Source organism: Canis aureus, chromosome 31 (assembly GCF_053574225.1).
Source record: "Canis aureus isolate CA01 chromosome 31, VMU_Caureus_v.1.0, whole genome shotgun sequence".
NCBI lineage: Eukaryota > Metazoa > Chordata > Mammalia > Carnivora > Canidae > Canis > Canis aureus.
The window spans coordinates 45,740,080-45,765,803 of NC_135641.1; the positions used below are offsets into that span (position 1 = coordinate 45,740,080).

Genomic DNA, 25,724 nt, shown 5'->3' on the forward strand with positions numbered 1-25,724 from the left:
TGGGGTGTTGCGTTGTAGAAGTCCTTAATATATTCTGGCTACTAACCCTCAGATAAGGAAGATGTAGTGTAGCGACACCAGGGAATAGTACTCAGCCGTGAAAAGGATGACATCTTGCCATTTGCAATGACACGGGTGGAAACCGAGTCTCTCGCTAAGTGAAGTCATCCGGTCAAAGAGAAATGCCATGTGGTTCCAGGTGGTTCTGCTCTGCCGTGGGATCTAAGAGAGCGAAAGAACGAGCAAAGGAAAAGAGACAAACGGAGAGACTGATTCTTGGGTATAGAGAGCAAACAGGTGGTTACCGGAGGCGGTGGGGGCGGCTGAACCGGGTCGGGGAGAGCAAGGAGCGTACTTTATCGTTTGAACGTGATGTTCTACGCCTGGAAGCAGCATAACGTTGTCTGCTAACTACACTGGAATTTAAAATAAAAATGAGGGCAGCCCCGGTGGCTCAGGGGTTTAGGGCCGCCTTCAGCCCAGGGCGTGACCCCGGGGTCCTGGGATCAAGTCCCGCGTCGGGCTCCCTGCATGGAGCCTGCTTCTCCCTCTGCCTGGGTCTCTGCCTCTCTCTCTCTCTCATGAATAAATAAATAAAATCTAAAAAATAAAATAAAAATGAAACCCCAAATAAATGTCTTTTAGAAATGACTTGTACTTCATTTACATATGAAGTAAAATAAAAAAACTGTTCTTAGGTTTGGCCCAGGGGCTTAGCCTATGTTAAGTCCATTCTAGTCACAATGTCCCTGGGATATTTTGTCCTCTTCTGGCCTGGGGGTATTTATGCTTGCCGTCCCGTCCCTTCTGCCTACAATGCGGCCTCTGAATGCTGCGTGGCCTGCTCCCTCACAGCCCCTTTAGGCCTCAGAGAACCATTTTCACACCAGTGAAAATTTTCGATGCCCTCGCGGCCCGCTGCCCGTCTTCCCTGCTTTGTCGCCGACACACTCACCATCACATACTACATAACATTATTATCTATTGTGTTGTTGCCCCTCACCTGAACATATGCTCGGAAAGAGGTTTTTTAAAAACGTTTTGTATCCCTACATCCTAGGACAGTACACAGTGCAGAGGGTGCGTTCACTAGATAGTTGTAGCGCGGTTGAGGGAAGAACAAACATGGAGAAACAAAGTGGTTCCAAACAGTTAATTTTTTTAGAGATTTTATTTATTTATTAATGAGAGAGAGAGAGAGAGAGAGAGAGAGAGGCAGAGACACAGGCAGAGGGAGAAGCAGGCTCCATGCAGGGGGCCCAATGCAGGACTTGATCCTGGGTCTCTAGGATCACCCCCTGGGCCAAAGGCAGGTGCTAAACCGCTGAGCCACCCGGGCTGCCCAACAGTTTACTTTATTTATTTATTTATTTATTTATTTATTTATTTATTTATTTATCTATTTCCAACAGTTTACTTTAAAACCCAGCTGACCCATGGGGTGCCTGGGTGGCAGGTTGGTTAAGCATCTGACCCTTGATCTCAGCTCAGGTCTTGGCTTTAGGGTCTTGAGTTCAAGCCCCACACTGGGCTCCACCCTGGGCATGAAATCTACTTAAGAAAAAAAAAAAATCCAGTTGACCCTTGAACAACATGGAAGTTAAGGTCATCCTTCCCTCATGTAGTCAAAAATCCTACTATAGCTTTTGACTCCCCCAGAACTTAGCTACTGAGCCTACCGGTGTCCCGAAGCGTTACTGGACCAGGTAACACATCTCGTATGTCCTACGTAGTACGCTGTGGTCCTACCATGAAGTAAGCTGGAGACAAGAAAATGTCACTACACAAATCACAAGGAAGAGAAAACACCGACGGCACTGTACGTAATTACTGAAAACAATCCCCGTGTGAGCGGGCCCATGAGCTCAGACCCGGTTGTTCGAGGGTCAGCTGTAGGTACTGGAGGTCCTAACACGGTTCTAGGCTGAATGTGCGTGGTTTTTTTCCCAGTGGAAGTCATCTTTTGTGTGATGTCCATCAGCACATCACGGCTCTCATGCTCTCTCGTGCGACCTTGGCCCAGTCACCTGACTGCTTTGCGCCTCAGTTTCCTCATCTGTAAAATAGGACGGTAAAGTAGGCCGGCGAAGTCCCCGCCTGGTGGGATCACGGTAAGCATTGCCCAAGTGGCTAGATGTACCCGCACCTGGCCTGTGGCAATTGCTAGACGAGTGTTCACCGTCCTTACTCGCTTGCCTTTCACAGGCTTGAATCTGGCTTTGCCATCTAAGGGGTCTTCAAAGACTTTGAGGACGGAGCAGGCCTTGAGGGCTTCTCTAAAGACGTGCGTGCTGCAGGTTTCGCTCCCTCCTCCCGAGCGGTCACTCTGCCTCCCATGTCAGACCCGTCCCCGGGGCTTGTCTTCGCCGCCACCCTTGTAGCGCCCGTTCTGGTGACCTTCCATGGGTGGCCTCCTCTCGTCTTGCCTTCCTCCTTCCGTCCGTCCTGCCGGCGACTCTGGGCACACACAGAGTATGTGCTCAGCTAGCCTGTCTGTTCATCGTCGTCGTACGTGGCTCTGGTGTTCCCCCTGGCATTCCTATGCCAAGGCGTAATTCACTCCTTGGGTTTCCACTGCACCGCATGGACACGTATTACCTGAACGTCAGAGCTGCTCTCTCCAGCCATTGCCACACCTTTTCTATCCCGGACTATGAAATCCGTTCTATATCTAAGGTGCAAATAACAACAGAAGGAGCCATAAAAGCCTTGCCTCTTTTTTTTTTTTTTTTTTGTTAAGCCTTGCTTTAAATGCAGTTGGCATCTTAGCCACTTGCAATGATGATGAGAAAATGCCACTCCCTCCTCATCCCATCAATTGCCTCCCCTTCCTGCACTGGCTCAGTGTGCACCGAAGAACCCAGTGGAATGTTGACAGTTTCTTTTAGATGTTGGGACAAACTGTAATCATGAAGTTCAGCGTCTGGAGTCTCGGTGCGCCCGGTGGCTTGTAGGCACAAGTCCAGACTTTGTCTGTCTCCTTCCCCAGATCTTTGGGGTCCAGCGGAACACGTGCACGGAAGCTCAGCTTCTGGGGCAGGCCCTTCTGAGCTGGAGGGCTGGATGCATCTCTCTGGTTTTGCTGTCTCTGGAGCCATTGGGGAGCTCAAGGTTGCCACGCATAGTTTCTGTCCCCAGGTTGGTACAGAGACGCTGCCTCCAGGGAGAAGTTGTCTCTTTCTGGGTAGCAGAGACCCATTTTGGGCATTTAACAAAGTGGAGAAAAATGTTGAACAGACCAATATTATTATTATTATTATTATTATTATTATTATTATTATTATTATTATTACTTTTTACATAAAAGACTTTCCCCTGTGCCGTCATGCATTCTGGGATTCAGCGACCGAGAGCAGAAAAGTGAAAAATGGACTGTCTTTTCCCTCCTAGACTCTCTGTTCACTCCATCGCTGACAGTGAGTTAAAAATACTTGGCTGGTGAGAAAGGTGAGAAATGGATGACTCAGTCCCTCCAAATAAAGAATCTGCCGCTGGAACGGAAGGCTGGTCAGAGCCAGCGTTGTGAGGAGTCGTTTTTAGGCCCTGTCCTACGAGGCGACATTCAAGGTGAGCAACAGGGGCTGCCTACATCTAGACGTGAGAACCTTGATACGAGTGACAAAAACGTCAACCTGACAATTTTGCAGGAAAAGAAGAAGTCAGTGCCTCCTCCTAATTAGGGACACCAGGGAGGACACGCCACACAGGGGCTCTTGCGACAAACGTGGACTCTGTTTACCCGACACTTTCCTCCTTGGTCACCTTCTCTCATTTTAGATGCTTCGTTGCAGGCCCTGTTTACGACCCTGGGCGGCTTGCTCGCCCACAGCTGCCTTATTTTTGGGTCCTAGTCAGTCAAGGTGCTAATTGTGTTTATGAATCCCTCCCAGCTATTCTTAACACATTGTTCCAAACAGCTCCCGTTGGCATTTAGAGACGAATTTTGACTTTTTTTTTTTTTTTCCCTCCAGGACTGACAGTCCAGGCTCCAGCGGATTGTGGCTAGGAACTTCTATTTCCTTTTAATAGCCACCTCTTACTTTTTTCTTTTTCCTTTTTTTTTTTTTTTTTTTTTAATATTTTTTTCTGGCGGAATTCTTTTTTTTTTTTTTTAATTTTTATTTATTTATGATAGTCACAGAGAGAGAGAGAGAGGCAGAGACACAGGCAGAGGAAGAAGCAGGCTCCATGCATCGGGAGCCCGACGTGGGATTCGATCCCGGGTCTCCAGGATCACGTCCCGGGCCAAAGGCAGGCGCCAAACCGCTGCGCCACCCAGGGATCCCTTCTTTTTCCTATATCCAACTTCCTTCTTATTTTTTTTTGCAATAGAAAGATACAGAACAAGATGAAAAAGAATACAGGGAGCATCCCAGAAGTCCGTTGCCCGGTCTCCCCCATTATTAGAATCTGACATTAGCACGCTGTGTTTGAGCCAGAGTGGTTCAAATTTTAACTAAATCCATGCTTTTGACTGAAGTTAGTTAATTTTAACTAAAATCCATGCTTCATTCAAATTCCCGTCACTTTTCTTCACATCCTGTTTACCTTCCAGAGGCCCAGTCCAGGGCAGCACATTACACTCGGTAGTCATGCGTCCTTAGGCTCTTCTTGGCTCGGACGGTTTCTTAGACTTTGCTGGTTTTTGACAGTTGTAGGGAGAACTGGTCGGGTATTTTGTAGAGTATCCTTCAGTTGGGATATTCTAGACAGCCATTTATAAAGGTTTTTCTAGGTCCTTCCCTTTTTTAGTCCCTCTTCCATAATTTCAAGAAGTCCCAGAAATAATTTATTATTTAGACCCTGCTGATAGAAACGCTTCCAGTTTTAGAAAACTGCTCAAGTTCAGTGGATCACAGCCCTCCTCTCCCCTCCACTTTGCCAATCTAGTTAATTTTCATCACGTCCTCCATATGGCATCTTGAGCACTGGCTCTCGATAAATATGAAACGGTGACCAATACAAGGCTCTAGGTATTCTCAGTTGTTGACTAGAAACACAAAGGCATCAAGTTATAATAAAATTAATTTTTTTCCTTTATAGCTGGTTAGTCCAATTTGAACCTCCTAGATCTAGAAGATGGAATATTATGTCCAAAATACAATGAAAATCTATTTTGAGCAGGCTTTTTGAGGACAAACGGACATTTTGAGCTCTTAGATATGTTGTTCGTCATACATTTCTCTTTATTATATTTTTCAAGTTCATCTTGAGCCAGAAATGCCAGTGTGGCCCATGTGATTGGGATTCTGAATTTTGACTTTGCCGCACATTCAGCCATTTGGCTCCATTTGCCCGAGGAAGGAATGGCTTGTCATTATTGACCTAGAATGTTCCATCTATTATAATGGCCTTCATGTATTCTTCTCTATTGAGTTCCAGCCACATGTGCCATTCCAGTTATTAGAAATGGAGCTGAGAAAATCTATAATTACTCCCTAGACAAAATACCCTTTTAAATGCTGTTCCACTGGTTGACTCGAGTCCAGTGTTCCCTAGAAACAATTTCCACTTTGCTTAGTAGCAGTCACTGAATGCTTTCTACCAGAGAAGGATCAGATGATGAGTAAGCACTTCTTCTAGATTACTCTTGCTTCATCCTGGCTGCCTTACGCGGGGTCTCCGCAGCGCGTGTGATGTGTGATGTTGGAAAAGCTGGGCCATTCCTCTGTGACTCCGTGGGGCCTTCCCTGTGGGTTGCTGCTCTGGCTTGGCCCCTTCAGTGTTCAAGGATGCTGTGAGGCGCATTTGCCTGCTCTGCGGTCTGGTAGGGATCATTTATTTATTTCTCCATGGCTCATTTCACAAAGGATTCGAAAGTGACTGGCTTTTGGTTGACACTTTCTTTGGAGCCCCCATATGTAGATGCTAGGGTGCCGGCATCTGATCACCCATCTGTGAGTCCAGGTGTGGGCCGGAATGTAAGACCATACAGCGGGTTGGGCACAGAGGTGGTGTCAGGTCGTACCGGGAAAGGGAATGGTGCTTGCAGAGGGGCCACAGCTGTGGTGGTAAGGCCTTGTGGCCCCTGGGAGGCTGGCAAAGCCTAGCACGTAAGGGAACAACCCTTGTGTGAGAGGTACATGGCTGCTCTCTTAGGCACAGAACCACTGGAGAAAGTCTTGGGCTCGGGGACTGGCGTCCTGAGCTCTGGTTCTGGCTTTGCCTCCAATAGGTTGTGTGACTCACCCCAAATCCCCGAAACTCTCAAGACCCCTGTTGCCTCATCTGTGACTACGCGGGTTGGACTAAGACCTTCTTCACGCTAAGGATCTATGATCCTCTAGCAGATTTTGAAAAATGTTCACAAAGGTGCTTTATTTGCCAAGTTAACATAGAATTGAATTTTGTGGATATGAAAAATTAAGATGGGTTTGGACCATCTCTCTCTCTCTCTTTCTCTCTCTCTTTTTTAACCGAAAACACAGGAAGATGAAAGACTAATGTGGATTTAAAGGCATTGCTTCTGCATAGATTTACTGAGCGCATGGTGCTGAGAATATAGCAGTGAATGAGACCCAGCCCTCGACCTCAAATGTGCTTGAATTTAGATATGAATCGTGCCAGCCCCTCCCCCTCCTCTCTATCCTCCTACCCTGTCTTGAGGGAAGCTCAGAGCCGGCATCACACCTCTGGTTTGCCTTTTTTATTTTTTATTTTCCGAAAGCTCCAACATCCCAGGCTTGTAGAAGGGTGAGTGAGACAAAGACCCTTTAAGGGGCCAAAGTGAATTCAAGAGACTCCCTAAAAGGAACACTGCTAAGGTTCAGCATTGTCAGGCTTTTGGACTCTACGTCATGATCCAACCTATTTGTTACTCATCTTGCAAGCTGTTAGCACACATGATGCCTTTTTGCAGATGTAAGGAGACGTGTCCCCTCTAGACAAATAGCATAAACGAGGCCTCTCTTCTTGTAGGCGGATTCAAGCCCTCACGAAAGCACCCCATGTCCTGCCCCTCGGTAGGTGCCCTGCAGAACCACACACCACACCCTGTCAACAGCCTTGCCAACAAACTCATGAGTCTTCCTTAGAACAGTGCTTCCCTCCAAACGTCCATCAGCAAAGAAGAGGTCTCTGGGAATTGCTGTTCTAAGGGGACTAGGTTTTTAAGACAGGATCTATTTCTTCATGTTTAAAATACGGCACCATATGTGTGAGCCGCCTAAGAGTTTGGGTGACAAGGCATCCTATTTTTGTCAGATTTGCTCTGGGTTTTACTACTATTTCCACCCTCCTCCTCGCCCGTCCAGGGCCCTGAGAAGTCCTTCTGAGTGGCAATCTGTCCCCTAAAAAAAAAAAAAAAAAAAAAATTAAAAAAAACAAAAAGCAAACCACCCATGCAGGATCACAGCCCTTGGAACGAGCCCGCATGGTGGGACGTTAAGGAGGCCAGCGGATGGCTCCTCCAGAGCCAAGCGAGCCTGATTCTCTGCTGCATACATTCTAACTTAATTGCCCTAATGAGTCTGGGCCGATGGGATCAAATGATCAATCCAGTTCGAGTTATGAGATATTGAAAAATGGGATTAGAGAAGAAGAAAGGCATTTGGCAAATCGACTACCGGGCCGGGGAGCCTAGGGAGTCGCGGGTGAGCAGTTGGATACGTGTCTCATTTTCCCCCCGTCCCTTGAAGGCTAAGTCATAACAAAACCTTCCTAGACGTGCTTGCTTGCTCATGTTTCACTGGAACTCATCTCGCCGTCCCCGCTCTGTTTTGATTCAAAAGGCTTTTCTCTCTCTCAGACGCAATAAGCCGGAAACTCGGCCATGTCTGAGACGTTCAAGAACCAACGAACACCTGCCACCCAGAGAAGTGAAGCGCCCTGTGGAATTCCTCTTACCTTTAGACGAGGTTAATGTGTTCAGTGGAAAAAAGAAATACAAAAGAAGACATGAGCCTTCACATTGCATGGAACGTTAGTTCCACGTAAATATTAGCCCCTCTCTGTTCCTATCTATGTAGGGAAGCAGGGGGTTGGCCAAGGAGGGAATTTGGGTGTGCAGATTTTTTTTTTTTTTTATCTCTTTTTGAGTGGTTCTTAATGGGGAGACGTCCTTGGGTCATCTCAGGCCAATAACTGAAACTGCTTGAGACTTACATTCTTCTAGCTCCGGGAAGGTTAGAAACTGGGTGAACTCCTCAAGCTTGGCTGGTTTTCCACTTGACTTGCTGTGTCTGAGGTAAATACGGGTACCCTGAGGCACGTAGAGTTCTGTCGTTCATTTACAGAGATCTAGGGGCTTGGGTTTTTTTTTTTTTTTTTTTTTTTAAGGGTGATTTTTGTTCTTGAAGTTTGGTCAAACTTCTAAAACGGGTGTGAATTTGTGCCTCAGTGTGGGGAGCGGGAAGTGGTATATTTCTTCATGTTCAGGTAGATCTGGCTCTGTTCCCTCCTTTCCCCTGCAAGGTTGTTGGAAATTCAATCTTACCCATTTTTGCCCTGCAACTTCCTCTGGTCATTCAAGGAAACTGAGGGTCTTAGATCTTCCAGAAAACCTGAGGAAAGGCCTCTGGTCTTGTTGCTAAAGTGGCTCATTGAAAAGCATGTGGATTTGGTGCCACAGTCTACGTGTCCAGTGGGGCCATGGGATCTTTGACCCCTCCTGGGCCAGAGGACCCAGGGTTTAGACCTAGACATCTAGACCAACACCAACTAGGACAGAGTCATGTCTTTTAGAGATTTTTGAGCTTTTTCCCTCTTAAACAACCCAGCCGCTTACTTTGGGAGCCTAAACTTCTGAAAACTCCCTTCCTTGGGTGATATCCAGGTTACAAATCCTTGTTCTTCCCTGGAGACGGGAGGTAAGGAAAGTATCTCAGTCTTTTGCAGTAGACCTAGAGGCATACTTAAATTCTTACTCCGTGTTCTCGACTACATTTGATTTCCTCTTAATTTGATGTCTCACTTTTGAACTGTTGCATAATCTACCAGCTTAAATACGTTAAGGGTCACGTTGCCAGGAAATAGTCTCTGATGTCTGTGGCAATGTTTTGTCGCTTGTTTGTGCTGCCTTTTCTTCAGAGGGGAAAGTATGTGGTTCCCTTGCTCACTGCCATCCTCTTTGAGTCCAAGTGCAAAGCTTTTCTGAAGGGCAGGCTTTATGGTTCACGTGGCATGTAAATAGCTCACATGACCTCATTTCCAAGAAACCTTCTTTAACCCTGAGGCTGAATAAAGTACGTGCCTTCTCCTGTTTGCTACTCTACCCCGAGCGATACCCGGAGCATACTCTTAAAATACATTTACTAGACGTACCCCCAATTCTAGGGACAGCTCTGACTTCTCCTCTCATTCACCCCAAGCAGCAGCAGAAGGGTCAAGGCCAAGGACTGTATTGGACCGAGGTTCTTTTCTATGAGTGTGATGGCATAAATGTCAATTTGATGGGAGAAGAGAGAAGACTGTCTTCACTGCGTATGGCCTCTGGTCTGTGTTTGGTGTCTCTTCCCTAGGGCCGTTGCGCTGAGCCATTCGTTTACCTATTCATTCAAGAAACCCTTCCTGCTGAGGGCTCACTAGATGACGCATCGCGTAGGCCCTGGGACTAGCTCAGACAATGCTCTGTTCTCCTAAACGTCTATTTCTGCGGGCTGTCTCTCCGGAAACCTCGAGGGCACAGTGAGAGTGCCTGGGGCCGGCCTGCAGCTTGGGCGGGGTTCCCTGGGCCTGAGAAGGCTAACTGGGAAGGGGATTGTTTCTCAAGAGAAGTAGGTGTCATTCACATATGTGCTTCCTTAGTGTAGCCAAAGAGCTGATGGCTCAGGGACTGTCTGTCCCAACTCACGTCTCCCCGAATGCAGAGCACCTGCCATGAGCGGTCGGGGGCCATCGGGACTGGACTCAGTAGGATCTCCCAGTCGTGAAGACCACACGCGTGTTTAGCTGCATCTCTGTGACTGTCGCTGCCCCGAGGGTCTGAACGTCCCTGGATCTGCCGGAGGAGAGGCCAATAGGTAGCTCCTGATCCAGCATTCCACCGTCACTCTCTTTCTAAATTATTTGAGAGGTGGAACTACCGATCGTTACATTAGTTCAACAGCTCACTCCCTCTTTGGTCTCCCCACCTGGACGTGGGTGGACAGCTCCTTGTGTTCAGTCTGGGGCCCTGGGGAAACCTCGTAAAAGTCCTCCTGCCTCTCATCATGGGATACACGAAGGCAGAGGTCCACTCGGGGGAAAAACAGAATGGTCCTGAAAATAAGTCCCTTCTGCGTTTCAAATGCTTGTCTTATTTTTAACCAAATAGCAATTTTGAACTTAGAAAGATGTACGGATGGAGTGTAAATGAATTAATGTTGAAGCATTTCCTTTATTCAAGGTGCTGGGTAAGATCTGTGGGTTACAGAGCACTGAATTAACATGCACTTGATGCTTAAGGTATGTGGCAGGGCAGGTAATAAATGCAATCAAATAGCATCACGACTATCTGTATGTTTGTTTATTTATTTTTAAAAGATTTTATTTATTTATTCATGAGAGACAGAGAGAGAGGCAGAGACACAGGCAGAGGGAGAAGCAGGCTCCATGCCGGGAGCCCGACGTGAGACTCGATCCTGGGACTCCAGGATCACGCCCTGGGCCGGAAGCAGGTGCCAAACCACTGAGCCACCCAGGCATACCCCATATATTTATTTTTGAGTTATTTTTTAATAGCATCACAATAGTGGCGACTTAATTTGCTTATGGGCATGAGTGATGGTCAGATTCAGGGATTTTGAGTTGTTTCCAAAGAGGCACAGAGGCACAGATTCCCGGAGGAATCTATTTCTGTTTCCCCGTAGCTTTCACGCGCCGATACTCTGTTACCTCGTCTACGTTTTCACCCTGGTGTGCGTTGCCTAATTCCGATGTGCTCTGCACAATGCACTCCATTATTTTCAAATTTGCCTCAATGATCGAAATTCTCTGATTTGCGTCATTTTTCATTTAATAAGATACCGTATGTTAGATCACTGCCTTGAGTTCCATCCTCTAGAAACTGTCCCTGCCTGAAGCTATAAAAGGTCAGAAAGATCTGGGCACGTGACATTTTATTAAAACGTAAATACCGGAGAAGGGCGTGTTCCATTGTCTACTTGTGAGATTCTAGGGTTCTAGGAGTTTTGATAGGGCAGCAGCTGCCGTGGAGAGGGGACGCAGGGTATTTTGGAAATGGGGCCGCCGAATGCCAGGCCGGCAGCCAGGGCCCAGGTTGGCTGTGTCCGTCACCGCCCTGGGTGGGTTAGGATGCGGCAGGTGGCTTCTCTGCGCGGTCCCAGACTTTGAACTAAGAAGCTGGGGAAGGCGCACTCACAGCTGCCCCAGCAGCTCGGAAGCCGGGGGCCGTCCGGGGCTCGTGGGGAAGAGCGAGGGGAGCCCGAGGAGGTCGGCGAGGCACCACTGGCCTGTTTCCCCGTGCAGCCCTGCCAGCTCCCTGCACGGGGCCACGCGGGACGTCGCCTTGCCTCCACTCTCCCAGCTGCCCTGGCGTCCTCGCCTGTGAACCGTGCGCTCGCGGTCAGGGGCTGGTGGCCTCACAGGCCCAGCGTGATCGCGGGTGGAATTTTCGCAGACGTGGGTCACGTTTCTATTTCATCACAGGACGTGAAGCCAGAGCAGCTCGGAGTCGCGCTAGCGCATCATCCGCATCTGCTCTGCAGCTCCCCGGGCGGCGTCGGGGTCGCGGCACCCTGCCTGCACCCTGCCTGCACCCTGCCTGCTGCACGGGCCTGCCTGCTGCACGGGCCTGCCTGGTGCCAGGACGCTGGGGAGCGGGGGACAACATCGCCTCCTCATGGGGAGATACCGAGACTCTGGGATTTACAGCGAGAGAGTGTCATGGGCAGAAACATCCCGACTATCACCGGGCTCTGTGCCCGACATTCGGTGCTCGGTGCCACCAGCGCGGCGCCCGGTGTCCACGGCCTTCTCCCCAGGGAGATGGTTCATTCACCTCTGGGCTCCAGAAATCACCTCTCGGCCTCAGTTCTGTGTCACACGTGTGTGTGTGTGTGTGTGTGTGTGTGTGTGCGCCCACATTAACCAGAGGATCCCTCGTGGCCAAGGACTCGGCCATCCTTCCAGCCGGAGGCCGACCCGACTTGATGATGTTTCTGATCGCGGGTCGCCGCGTACGGTTGCGCAGGTCGCTGGCGGCGCGGCAGTTCCTGGGCTGGAAGGTCCTCCCAGCAAGCTGCACCCGCCCTGTCTGTCGCCGACTGGCTCCTGTGGGGTCCCAGTGACTTTGCTGATGCAGATTCCTCGCAACAAATGAGCAACCCAGGAAGGGAACTTGGGGCCTCGATTTCTCTTCTGTGTCGGCATCTTGGGGTGTCTGGCTCTCCGTCTCTCCCCCTTCCTTCTTGTGCATCCTGGGACCGTCCCTTGAAGTCCGTCCGTCCCACTGGTCTCACTTTGGGACTAGACCCGGAGGGCGGCCGGTGGGGATCCTCCTCCCCTCTGCCTCGCACTGGGCCCGGGGAGCCAGCCCTGCAGGCCGTGCCCATCGCCTTCCTAGGTGCGGCTCGTCGCAAGCTGCTTGGATGATGCTCATGTTATCATTCCTTGCATCCCTTCCTCCTTCGTGGGTGGCCGGGAAGGTGTCTGTGTTTTAAACCCTCAGGGTTTCACACGTTGGAAAATCGTCTAAAGAAGAGAATCGACTGAAGGGCTACCTGTCGGCTCTTGAAATGTTCAGCTGCAAAGAGGAGTCTTCAAACGTACAAGGAGGAAGGGGTCGTCGTAAAGTCATTCTTTGACTGTTGAGCCTCGGTGTGATTCCCGCCCCCGCCGTCTGCCCCGCGGGCTGGCCCGGGCCTCATTGTCCCCATCCGTGGGGGAGCCCCTCTCCGGGATGCCTGCCCCAGGCTGTCGCGTGCCTGGAGCGAGATCCTGGGGGCACGGGGCTTTCAAACGTGGGGAGGCTCTTAGTACCCTTAAGGTTTAATTATCCTTATGAAGAAAAATGAAAAGCATCCTGAGAATTTCCTTAATGTTTTTTTTCCCCCTTTTTAAATGACACATACTTTGTGTAGAAAACGGCGTGAGGCTAAGAGACAAATGAAAAGAAAACCCCACAAAAATCAACTAACTCTTGGCCCCCGGGGGCGGGGGGACCTGTGGTTAATGTTTTGATGTATGATTTTTTTTTTAGTCTTTTATAAACGTAAGTTCGTTGATCATAGCTGAGCTCCTATTGTATACACATGTCCGAACCTACCCCATTATTCAACTTTATATCAGTTTAAAGGTTTACAGGAGGCGCACGGACAGCCGACTTTGGGGCTATCGGCAAATACCAGCGTTAGAGAGAGGCCCGGGTCTCGCCCAGGGCACGTCCACACCTGATTTCCGCTGGACTCGGGCACAAGGGCAACACCTCTCTTTACAGTCACTGGTATGTGAGCTCGGATGATGGTGATTTTTTTTCCCCTGATTGTTTTTAAGTTTGTTTGTTTGTTTGTTTTTAACCTAAACCTAGATGTTCAGGGTTTTAAATCGTATGCTCTGCTGGGGGTTGAGACGTGCGGCCCCGAAGAAGGCATTCGAGCGAGAAGGCCGCACGTGGGCTGATGACGCGGAAACAGGGGAAGCCCCGGCCCCTTGGCCCCAGCGCTGTCGCCCCCTGGTTCGGGGTAGTCCGTCCCGATGCGATGCGGATCCTAAGGAGAACTTTGAATATTAGGCTCTCAAGTGTCCGGGCGGTGTAGGAGTCACAGGAAACACTGATCACGTGGGAATCTGACTCCTTTGCAGATTGGAACTTTCAGGAACAAAGAGGCGCGCCCTGGTGTTGGCCGAGGCTCGCGCGAGCTCCAGGTGCCGGAGGCTTTGAGGGATGCTCAGGGTCGCGGGGCCACTGGCAGGTGCGCACCGGCTCCTCTGGGCCATTTAATTCCCTATCATTGGCTCCATCTTGCTTGGAGGCTCACACCAGGACGCTCGTGGTCATCCAAACCGTCGTAGGTGACGGGATACTTCCCTCCTTAATCACCATCGAATGCAAAATGGTGAAAATGGTGAAAACATTCCTTGTGGCACATCCCCCTCCCCTTTGCAGCCTGTTCTATCCTGAAATAAAACAAACGGGATGGAAGCAGGTGCAATTACAAGTATGATAAGGCTTTATCTTATCACACCTGCCAGGTTTCAGCCCCCAACCCCCTCCTCCCCGCCGCCGCCCCCCCCCCCAGCCTGCCCTCCCCACTGCTGCTTCTCTGGGTGTCGGGATTTAACCGGCAAAGCAACCTCTCAAGGACGCTTAGAGGGTGAGACGACGCCGGGGTGAACCGGAATCTCTTTATTAATAGCGAGTTGCATAACCAATGCCAGGGGGTGGGGAGAGCTAAGTGTGTCTGTTAAATATTAAGGGCGCTTGTGCTGTCCGGGGTATTGTTGCGGCGCCTGGAGACGGCCCGGCCAATCACACCCGGCAGGTTTCCATGGGAGCGCCGCCGCCGCTTCTCTCGTTCTCCGTGAAATGCACACGGCGGGACACATCTGCAGAAATAACCCATGGAGAAGCGAAGCAAGATATTTCTGGGTGTTTGTTCTCTGCCTTTTGGGGGTGTGTGTGTGTCTGTTTTCCATTTAAAAAATAATCTACAAATATCTGGGCGCCTGGGAAAGCTTCCCCCACGGCGGGAGCTCCTGCCCTGCGGGTTGTTTCTGTGGCCCTCCCGGTGCGCCCGAGGGGCTTGGCCCTGCCGGCTGTGGGGTCCGGGCGCCACCGTGTAGACTAAGCCTCGCAACGGGAAGCAGGACGTGGTGCACGTCTGTTGAGTACAGGCTGCTGCAAAGGGCGTTGGTTTTTGATCGTCCTGCATGAGGAGCCTCGCCAACTCCCCAGGCTCCGCACTATGACCATTTAGAGGCGAAAGCGGAGCCCAGAGGGGTCACTAACCCCCTCAGGGTGCACAGCCAGCGGTAGCAGCACCTGGTCCCCGGGGCGGCGCGGCCTGGCCCGGCCCGGCGGCAGGTGCGGCAGGTCCAAATCGCAGCCTTTGTTTTCAAAGGAGCGCGTCGGCATCGCCGTCTGTCCGGGGAGCGAGCGAGGAGCTGTGGCCCACGCGGGGCTCACTCTCCACTTGTCGGGGCGCATGTGCGCATCACACGTGCTGACATACGTCGCGCTCGTCGCCCCACGTAGCTCATCGTCTCCTGCAGTGACTCCGGGGGCCTGGCATCCCCGGCCGCGCCCGGCGCCCTGCGGGCTGGTCCAGGTGCTTCGGGAGGCCGGGCTCCGCTTGGCACGCCTGCCACTTGGTGTCAAGGCAGCGGACTTGGAATCTGCCGGGGTCGGGGTGACGAGCAAGATGAGCCAAGGGTTCTGTGCACAGCAGCCCGGTGGCTCCGGCGGGGGCTGCGCTGGGGGCCGAGCCCCGACGGGCGCCTGCACACCCCGAGGGCGCCGCTGGCTCGCGGCTGCGGCAGCTCGGAAGCCTTGCTCTTCCGTTTTAAAGATGTCAATTGGGGAGCGAGCTTATCCGATCGTTCTTCATTGGAACAGGCCCTCCACGCTCACAGATGCCCTCCCTGAGGACACGGCATGGGCTGGCCTTACGGGGCAGCCCGCGGGCGGCGTCTGCCTCTGGTGTCCTCGTTCTGGAACCGGCTTGGGGGAGCCACGGACACGTCGGCGGGTTAACGTCGAGGAGCGAGATGCTGTCAGTGCTTCGTGTTGTAAACATGCGTGTAACGGATCAAAGCTTTCTGGAGACTCGCTCCCACGGATGATCACCTGGGCGGCATCGGCGTCTCCGAGTCTTAAGAAGCCGGCTGACCTTTCCCTTCAGCTTGGTCCCGCCACTGTCACCTGGGAGCTGCGGGGTTGTGCGGCCATCCTCAGGCGCCACGGCCCACGGAGGCTGGGCCTGCTGTCCCTGCGACGTCCCTCCGTCCTCTGCCCCATGCGCGGGGCCTGCCTCTCAAGTGCAGTCGGTGGTGCCTCTACTCTGTCTCCCTTCACCGAGGCACACCTGCGGGGCTCACGGGCACACCTGGGGGGTCTAAGGCACACCTGCAGGGCTCCAAGGCACACCTGTGGGGCTCACGGGCACACCTGCGGGGCTCCGAGGCACACCTGTGGGTCTCACGGGGCACACCTGTGGGGTCCAAGGCATACCTGCGGGGCTCACGGGCACACCTGGGGGGTCTGAGGCACACCTGCAGGGCTCCAACGCACACCTGGGGGGCTCACGAACACACCTGCGGGGCTCCAAGGCACACCTGCGGGTCTCACGGGGCACACCTGTGGGGTCCAAGGCATACCTGCGGGGCTCACGGGCACACCTGGGGGGTCTGAGGCACACCTGCAGGGCTCCAACGCACACCTGGGGGGCTCATGGGCACACCTGCGGGGCTCCGAGGCACACCTGCGGGTCTCACGGGGCACACCTGTGGGGTCCAAGGCATACCTGCGGGGCTCACGGGCACACCTGGGGGCTCTGAGGCACACCTGCAGGGCTCCAACGCACACCTGGGGGGCTCATGGGCACACCTGCGGGGCTCCGAGGCACACCTGCGGGTCTCACGGGGCACACCTGTGGGGTCCAAGGCATACCTGCGGGGCTCACGGGCACACCTGGGGGGTCTGAGGCACACCTGCAGGGCTCCAACGCACACCTGGGGGGCTCATGGGCACACCTGCGGGGCTCCGAGGCACACCTGCAGGGCTCACGGGGCGCCCGCTGAGGAAGCAGGTCCTGCCAGGTGAACGCTGACGGCTCCAGGTCCCCCCCACGACGCTGCGGGCACCCCCGGCCCACAGACTCCGGTGGCCTCGCCGACCTTCCCGTGCCAGGTGCGCCCACTTGCTCCAGGTGGCTTTGTCCTCCGCCTTTGCAGTCTTCTGTCCTGGTGGTCATCCTCGTCGCCCGATTCAGGATGGAGCGTGGTGGGGTCCTGCGGAGCTGCCTGCGGACCGCACGGGGCCGTCGGAATCGGTGACGAAGGCCACAAGCTGCATTGTTATTTGGGGGAGAAGCCATGGGAACGTGCGTCCTTTGGGCGTGTGTCTAGGAATAGTGACTTTGCGGACGGGTGACTCAGCGCCCCTAGGAAAGGCCGTAAGGACACACACGTGTTTCTATGGATTCACTTCTTGATTGTGCCTGGAAGAGTCCAGGAGCAGCAGGCGCAACGGCAGAGGGCAAGCGGTGAGATCCGGGCGCTGCGCCGCGGCTGCCGACGTCCTGCCTGTTGGCCCCACGGCCTGGCGACGCGCGGGGTCTAGGCCACGGACCTGCAGGCCGCAAGGCCCGGCGCCCGCTTCCAGCCTCGGCCAAGGCCGGCTTCCCTCCTTAGGCTACGTGACCTGCCCCCCAAGGGGTTTATAAGGGACACACGCACCAGTGTCGTGCATTTTCCACGATGAGGTCACGGGAGCGTTTGAGAGAACCAGAAACGCAGGAGTGGGGGGTCTAGAGGGAAATGGCTCCGGCGCCCTCTGGAAAGGCCCCCCCCGGCCCGTGGCCCGGATCTCCCCGCCGGGCTGGGCCTGGGGCTTCCAGGGGAGGACGCCCAGGCCCCCGGGGCCGCGCCGCCAGGTGTCCAGCTGCGACACAGGGCGTGGCCGCTGCCCCGCTGTGGCCCCGAGGGAAGTCAGCCGGGCTGCCCGTGACCCCTGCGCGGTGGCCTTGCGGCACTAGGCTGGTCCGCGACTGGGGAACCTCCACCGGGTGAAGGTTTTGTCTCCGGAAGGCCCCGGGGAACAAGACTATGTCCCTCCCTCCGTTACTGGCGTCTCTGAACACACGAGCAGACCAACGAGTCGGCGCCTCCCGGCCTCCCAGAGCAGCGTGAGCTGAGTCCGGGGACGGGGACAGGGACGGGGACAGGAGTGTACCCGGGAGGTGACACTGGGGAGGCCCGGGGGTCTTGCTCCCGGACGGTCGGCGTGTCAGTGACACGCAGGCCCTGAAGGGCGGAGCCAGACCTTGTGCCACGTTGGGCCTCCTGCCCCCCGGTTGCAGGGTCAGTCCAGGGCCGCCCTTCCCCGGCTTCCTCCGGGCTCTGCCCCTCCTAAGAGCCGGAGCTTTCCGGCCTCCGCCTGGCGGCTCCTCTGTGCTCCCGACTCGGACCACGCGGGTTTCCAAACAAGCATTTAAAGGCTCTGGGCCCCCAGCGCCTGCTGTCCGTCGCGCGCCGAGCTTGAGCCCCGGTTCCAGGTTGTTGCTCTTCCCCCTTTGCTACTGAGGCCAGACGTTCCTTTGGCCTCTGAGGCAGAGTAAGGGGACCCTAGCTCCTGCTCACCGCCGGCGTCGCGCTCGCCCCGAAACACCTGCTCCTCGCAGTGCCCCCGCCCGAGAACTCGCCCGCACGGGGCTGGGCCGGGGCAGCCCTCCACGGAGGGGCGCGGCCCTGCTGCTCCGGGAGACCCCGACTCCTGCGCCCTCCGCCCTCCCCTCGGCGCCGAGCCGCCCCGGAGCCCTGCCTCTGAACCAGACCCAACCTCGGGCGAAGGGCTTGTGTTGACAACATTTCAAGGAAAACAAGACCAAACAGACCGCTTTAGAGGTTCTGGGCGCCGTCTAGAAAGGCCTTGGAACTCTTCCCGCTTGCTCCCAGGGCCCTGCATTTTCCCTCATTGTCCTCACAGAGAAAGAAGGTGGGATTCAAGCCAGTGGAAGAAACAGCCCTTTTTAAGAAGACATCCGTGTCCTCGGGATCCCAGCCATCGAGGCGAGCTCTTTGGCAGGTGGCCCCGCGCTTTTTCGCCAAGAGGACGTGGGCCCCGAAAGCGGAGCTTCCGCTTAGCCAGTGTAGACGCCAAGGTTCCTCGTCGGGAGAACCTCGGAAAAGGCGCGTTAGAGGTTTGGCCGGGTCACGAAGGATGGGGAGCGCCTGTAACCACGCCGAGACTCGTTCCTGGGCCGCTGGTGACGCCGGGGAGCGGCCGTGGAAGCCGCAGGCCTGGCCAGGGGCTGGGGACGGAAGGTCGCGGGGGAAGGAAGGCTCTTCTATTCTCAGAAGAAAGGAGACGATTTTCAGCAAAGTAATTGGTTTCCTCTACAGATGGACTAATTATTTGCCAATTCACCTTCCTTTTATTCTTTATTTTTGGGGGTTTGTTTAGTGTTGTTTTGCATTGTTCACATTTCCTGTTTTTAGGCCTAGCTCCCGGGCTCTAGTTAGAGCTTTCCTTTTTGCTCCTCCGCCTTCCCTCCCCGCCAGCAGCGCCCGGGCCATCGCAGGGGCCTGACTGCCCTTTACTGGCTGAGGGGACACGCTGGTGGCAACAGGCGGGCCTGGGGTCCCCGCGAGCCATCCTGGACCCGCAGCCTTCTGCTCCGTCTGCACGTCTTGCCGTCTTGGGGACACCTCAGTGCTGCCAGCCACAGCTTCTGAAGATGCTCTGCAAGCTGGGGTGTGCTCGGCCGCCGCCAGGCTGGTGCAGGGCAAGGCCCGGCCCGATGCCCTCGGGCGCACACCCAGCCCGGGACCTTGCTCCGCTCCAGCCGTGGCCCCGTGTGGATCCACCGAGCGCCCCGACCCTGACCGTGTCCTACCCGCGGGGCTGTGGCCCCACCGAGCCATTTCAAAGAGCAACGTGACCTGGATGGGGAGGACCAAGGACCGAGGGTGGCCTTTGTATATCAGTGTGTGGGGTGAGTTCTAGATCCCTCCCTCAGACATTCCAGCAGCGCAGGGGGCCCTGCCGCCCGCCTGGGCCAGGCTGAGCCTCCAGCAGAGAGCTGCCAGCAGGCTGTCCTGGAGACTTGACGCGGGCAGAGAGCGCCGGCTTCCTTCTGTGCCAAGCAGGCAGCCTGCCACCCCTCCTGGGACCACTCTGCGCCTTCACTTCTCCTCGATCAGCAGGGCTGCCGCTGCTGGGCTACAGAAGGGGGCCCCCAGCCCCAGCTCTCCCAGCCCCCTGGCCCCCCAGCACCCAAGCCCCCCAGGCCCCCAGCTCCCAGGCCCTCAGCCCCCAGGCCCTCCACCAGTGCTTCAAACGTGGAGCTCCACTTGGCGGGAGAGAGCCTGCGCTGTCATGCAGGCCGTGTGTATATGGACTCGAAGCCCGGCCACCCGCCCCTAGAAGAGACGATTTCTTACCATGTGTAGGGGCCACTGGTAGTGCGTGGTGTGCATGTGTGTACATCCGTGTCCATATGCATCCGTGTGCATGCGTCCGTGTGTGAGTCCGTGTGTGTGCACATCTGTGTCCCTGTGTGTGTGCGTCCATGTCCGTGTGTAGCAGCGGAGTGAAGAAAAAGCCAGGCATGTTTCCGATAATTCTGGAGCGCTGCTTGGGACGGGCTGTGCCGGCTGTCGGGGGGCAGTGCTCACGGGAAACGCTCTAACACGTGGTGACCGTCGGGCCCGAACCCAAGGCTGCGCTCTCTCGGGCCAGTGGGCAACCTCCTGGCCACGTGGAGGGACGGAGGGCCCGGTGCACCCGCCCCTACAGGGCTCTGGGGGCATCTGTGCCCAAGGGTTCCCTTCCGCAGGGCCTGCTGTCCCCCGGGCGCCAGCCAGATGACGCCGACCCGACGGTGCGCCTCTGCCCTCCGGCCCGCACACGCAGCGCACCGCGCCCGCCGTCCTCGGCCCGGGGCACAGCCACAGCCCTCCGCACACAGCCCCCGCGTGGCAGCCGTGACCAGGCCCCGGGGTGGGGGGGGTCCCTCAGGCCTGGAGTCGGTGCACGTGCACACATGGTCTGCGTGGCAGGTGTAGGTTCCGTGTTCACGCACGCGGCACCCAGATGGGTGACAGGTGACCGAGATCTTCCTTTATAAATGGGTTGTGAGAAAGAAAACCCACTTAATGAAATAGAAGACCTGAGAAGAGTGTTTCCAATTTCTGGGGTGTAAGGTCCTTCTCTGCGGATCAGATGGCCCGTCACCGCTTCCCTGGGCGGCCTCTTCCCTTGAGATTCCCAGAGTCCTCCCGCATTCACTGCCCTGCTCTGCGCCCTGCCTGTGTGTGGCTGACACTTACTTCTGTTGCTAGAATTTGGTTAAAGGAAAAAACCAACAGCAAACAATGAGATTCCGTGCATCCCCCTCCCCGCCCCCGTTCCCCTGTGTGGACCTCATCCCACACAAGGCCTCCCGGCTCTCCCCACCTTGGCCCCAGAGACAAGAGCACTCACTGCTGTGTTTTATGGGTGTTCTGGAAATAGGCATTGGCTCCTGCAGACTGTAGTACACAGAATTTTAATGAGCACAAAGGCAGCAGCTCAGTCCTCTCCTCTGATGTGAGCGGGGTGACGTCAGCCTACCCAGGAAATACTGCATTGATTTTAAAATTGCTCTGAGGGTGAATAAACGGGCGTCCTGTACATTCCCTGAGATGCCCTACACCCCCCCACCTCCCCGTCTGTCTCAACCCCAGGAGCACCAGAGCCACCCGAATAGACGTCCTTCAAAATAGAGGTTGAGGCATTGGGGGGTGGGTGGGGGGGTGGGGTGGGACATGTTGATTTTTTTTCTTTTTAGGCCTCAATTTTGTAAGTTGCCATTATCCTAGATTTAAAATGGTCTGACATTTTTAGCTTCCAATTTGAGTATTTTCTTTCTAATTCTAGGATTTGGTTCATTTACTAAAACTGGGAATTGCTCTTTTGCATCATCTCCTCTGCCACTCTCTCTCCATCTCCCTCCCACATGTTTCTTGAAGCATATTTTGGTGCTTCGGCATAAAGGGCACTACGTGATGTTTTCTGTGCCTCCCATTTCACTCGACGAGATGAAAAACCCCAGTGTCCAGTGTGTGAAAAGCTGGCATTGTGGGCTGTCTTTAAGAACAGGCACCAGCTAGCAGGACACTGTCCGTTCCCAAAGGCAGATCCACTCCCCATGCCCAAACCCAAACACGCAGGGACAGTCCCCGGCCCCCTACGTCGCCAAAGGAACAGCCACCCCTCCCTCAGCTCTCTAGGTTGCAGTTAGGTTTCCAGGTTGCTGCCGATACAACTGTTTACTTTCCTTTTTGCAGCCTTCTCTCCTGCTTGCTAGTTTAGCTAGTGATGAATGAGTGGATTAATTAGCAAAGATTTCTCAAGTTCTCTGAAGAATAAACGTACTCCTTGCTGCAAGCCTGTATTAGTTATGTGACATTAGGTCAGTTTTCCCAGCTTCCTAGAAAAAAAAAAAAAAAAGAAAGACCCTTTTAAATTCAATGGCAATTGCTTCAGAACATTTAAGTTTTCGGGGATCCCTGGGTGGCGCAGCGGTTTGGCACCTGCCTTTGGCCCAGGGCGTGATCCTGGAGTCCCGGGATCGAGTCCCACGTCGGGCTCCCGGTGCACGGAGGCTGCTTCTCCCTCTGCCTGTGTCTCTGCCTCTCTCTCTATGTCTATCATTAATAAATAAATAAAATCTTCAAAATAATAAAAAAATAGTGAAAAAAAATTTTTAGGTTCTGTTACAAACCTGTAGGATAGGGATCCCTGGGTGGTGCAGCAGTTTGGCACCTGCCTTTGGCCCAGGGCGCGATCCTGGAGACCCGGGATCGAATCCCACGTTGGGCTCCCGGTGCATGGAGCCTGCTTCTCCCTCTGCCTGTGTCTCTGCCTCTCTCTCTCTCTCTCTGACTATCATAAAAAAAAAAAAAAACATTTAATTTTTTGAGCAACTAAGTCTAGTATCTCAAGGTATTTATTTATTTATTTATTTATTTATTTATTTATTTATTTATTGCCTTTTAGTTGATTCCGTGGGTGCTTTTCTGCTGGAGAAAACTTCCAATAAATATTCTCTAGCTACCATGATTACTATCAGTGTTGTTAAAACTACCACTCATGCCAATGGAAGAATGAACTTCCATTCATACAGATCTGACCGTTTCGTAATTTGTTAAGCTCTCAGAGACGTGCAGGGAATTGTCCCCACTGTTCTCTGTACTCAAAGAGCTCACGGCACACATATTTCTAAACAATCATTGATAATGTGAGGCAGCGTTTGATATGCCAAATGCATGGTCTAGAAGAGTAGTCAGTGTCCTGGGAGGCTGGAGAAGGAGTGCTCAGAGGGGTTCCCAAGGGAGCCCCGTAGAGGAGGCTGCACTTTAAGCTGGTCTTTGAAGGATTCCTCATCTTTGTAGAACCGGCGCGTGTTCCAGGTGGGAGGGAAGCGGCCAAACCCCAAGGTGGGCACTCCTGACCTGCTTAAGAGTTAGCACATCCACAGGCCTGACGCGAATGCTGTCCCGTTCAAGTCTGGGATGAGCTTGGGAAAAGCACCCAGAATACCAGGCTGGAGAAAATTGTGTTTTAAGTTCTAAAGAACAGAAAATTCCATCACATCTAGACTCTCCGACCGAAGAGGTCATGAAATTCTTTATTTCACCATCTTGGACGTGGTGGAAGAGTACTCTTGTTCGCAAAATGCTGAACCACGCCGGAGAGCAGGAGTTAGGCCACAGAGGAACAAAGGGGAGTTAGGGCTCACACCGCGCCTGGTGTGGGAGCAGAATTTGCTTGTTCCTCCTTTTCCAGTAATTACAAGGTGGGGGTGGGGAGGCTCAGATCTGTCAAAATGCCTTCCACGTAGCGGTGTTCGATCTGGGCTGGATGGATATATGAATAAATAACCATTGGGTTGATGAACCCAATAAAATGAACAAGAGCCATCATGTAAAGCCTGGAAGGAAATTGCCTTTATATAACTCACTTTCTGCTTCATTAAAGATTAACTCGTTTTTATCTACCTGTGACACGAGGCTGGACAAGGAAACTGATCCTTTTTTAGTCTCTCTTTGAAAGGTGAAGAGCACAGAGAGCAACACCAACGAAAGCAAACAGAAAACAAAACAGAGGACAGGAGAAAAGCCTGACACATCCCACATGTTAACAAACTAAAATCATGCATCGTTGATTGGCTGCCCCTCAGGGGGAAAGTGGCTGAACAACCACTGGAAAAAAGGACGTTTAAATGTTTTCCAGGTGGCTTTTACTCTGTCAGAACCCATTATGCTGAATGGGGATACATATTTACAGGCTGCTAATACCCAGCTGATAAGAAACCATATCTGAATTATTTCTAAGTGTCCTGGGAGCCCGGAGGGAGCTAAAAGCATCTTTGCTTAGATGTCACTCTCAATCAATTGCAGCTATTACCTGACTCGTCATTTACCCATAATCAGGGACTAGGACTTGAACCTGAATCAAGCTTCAATTTCCTTGCACTTGAAATTCAGTGAAACAGTCAAGAACTAAAAAAAAATATGTGGTCAATATTCATGATGTGATGTTTTGCCTTTTAAAGGCACAAGGTGATAGAGTAATAGCTTTTGGACTAATCACTCAAGAGCCAAAATCGATTTCTAATCTTGATTGGCTTTTTATTTTTTCGGGGTGGGGGGGAGATTGGGGAGGGTTTGTTATCACAGATGTGGGCCTCCCTTCGATGAGGATTTCGTTTTTGGTATGATCACTAGGAAGAAAGTTTATCTGCTGTTGCCGCGTATAAGCTGTTTAATAAACTCAGGGTACATAGACTAAGTCCTAGTTTAATTTCTTGATATTAAATATCACTCATTTTTATTATGCAAGTTCTTTTTGAAGAATAAAGCTCTTGGGTTGCTATTAGGAACTGGATGTAGGCAAGCCATGTAATCTCTCTGATTTTCAGTTTCTCCGTCTAGTCTCCAAAATAAAATGACCTCTAAGGCCTATTTCATTATTAACTCTATGACTATTTATGGTTCTGTGATTTCAATCTGGTTTTCATCCAAACTGGCAGTAACCTCTAAAGGTTCAAGCCTGGAGGACACTGTGTGTTGGCCGTGGTTCATCCGCCGTGGAAGGGCGTGGCCTTCACCGCGACCAAGCCTATTCGTGGGCACCCGTTACGACTCCTCTTTTCCAGACATTTGTTTCCTTTGCTTAGAGCGCTGTGCTCCAGAGGTGGTCCCCGCACCAGCACCGTCAGCATCACCTGGGGACTTGTTAGAAGTTACAGGTTCACAGGCTGCGCCACAGACCTACTGAGTCATAAACTCTGGAGGTGAGACGGAGCTTTCTGAGTTTTAACAAGCTCGCCAAGTGTTGCTGATGCGTGTTAGACACTGTTCATGAGGTTCCAGTTGTAGGTGCAAACCGTGAAGTGATTTTGTTCTGCACCCTAAGCCACCACGTTAAAAATGTCCTCCGTAGTTCATTGAAGAGATTGGGACACGCGGCTTGGCTGGATCCGCTCTCCTGCCGGTTGTGGATCTTGAACTCTTCGTTGGATTGAAAGTGTTTTTCGATAAACCTTCAAGGGCATCTGTTGCTCTGATCCCAGCTCCATACAAATAGCCTCTTTCAGGACTCCCCATGACTCTTGTTCCATTAGGCCTGCTCCCTGGCCGTATGCTTCACTCACCCTGTTCCTTCCCATATCCATATCTTGACTCCTATCATTGTCTTTACTGCCTGTAATAAGTTTTGGGCTTTCTCTCAATAGTCCAGATCCATCAAAATCTGCAGAAAATTACCATCTCCAGGAAGCTTTTCCCTGATCTCATCCCATGGGCAACCTTCTTCCCATTTAAAAAATTCTGTCCCTTGGATGCCCTTAAAATCTATCACCCGGAACAACATTTCTCAAATGGAATGATACCATGTAATCCCTCGAACAGGGTCTTTAAAATTCAGATTCTTACAAACCACTACCAGCAGCCTACTGAATCAGAACCTGGACTTTAACCAGCTTCTCAGCAGATCCGCTTGCACCTAGACGAAGTGTTTAGAAATTGTTGAACTAGAACAAGGTTGGAAAACTTACTCTGTAAAGGACCACGTGGTAAAT

The 25,724-nt window shown here is 52.8% G+C and overlaps 1 long non-coding RNA gene across 5 annotated transcripts in view; it reads left to right on the forward strand.

Moving 5' to 3' along the window:
- The window catches only part of LOC144302754 (uncharacterized), a 192,720-nt gene that overhangs the window by 140,270 nt on the left and 26,726 nt on the right, over positions 1-25,724 (forward strand). For 4 of the 5 annotated variants that reach the window (XR_013369807.1, XR_013369809.1, XR_013369808.1 and 1 more), the window contains one exon: positions 3,391-3,567. This is a non-coding gene — a long non-coding RNA (uncharacterized LOC144302754). Of the gene's footprint in view, positions 1-3,390; positions 3,568-6,428; positions 10,498-25,724 lie in introns of those variants that run through there. The other variant, XR_013369813.1, reaches the window with a different exon arrangement.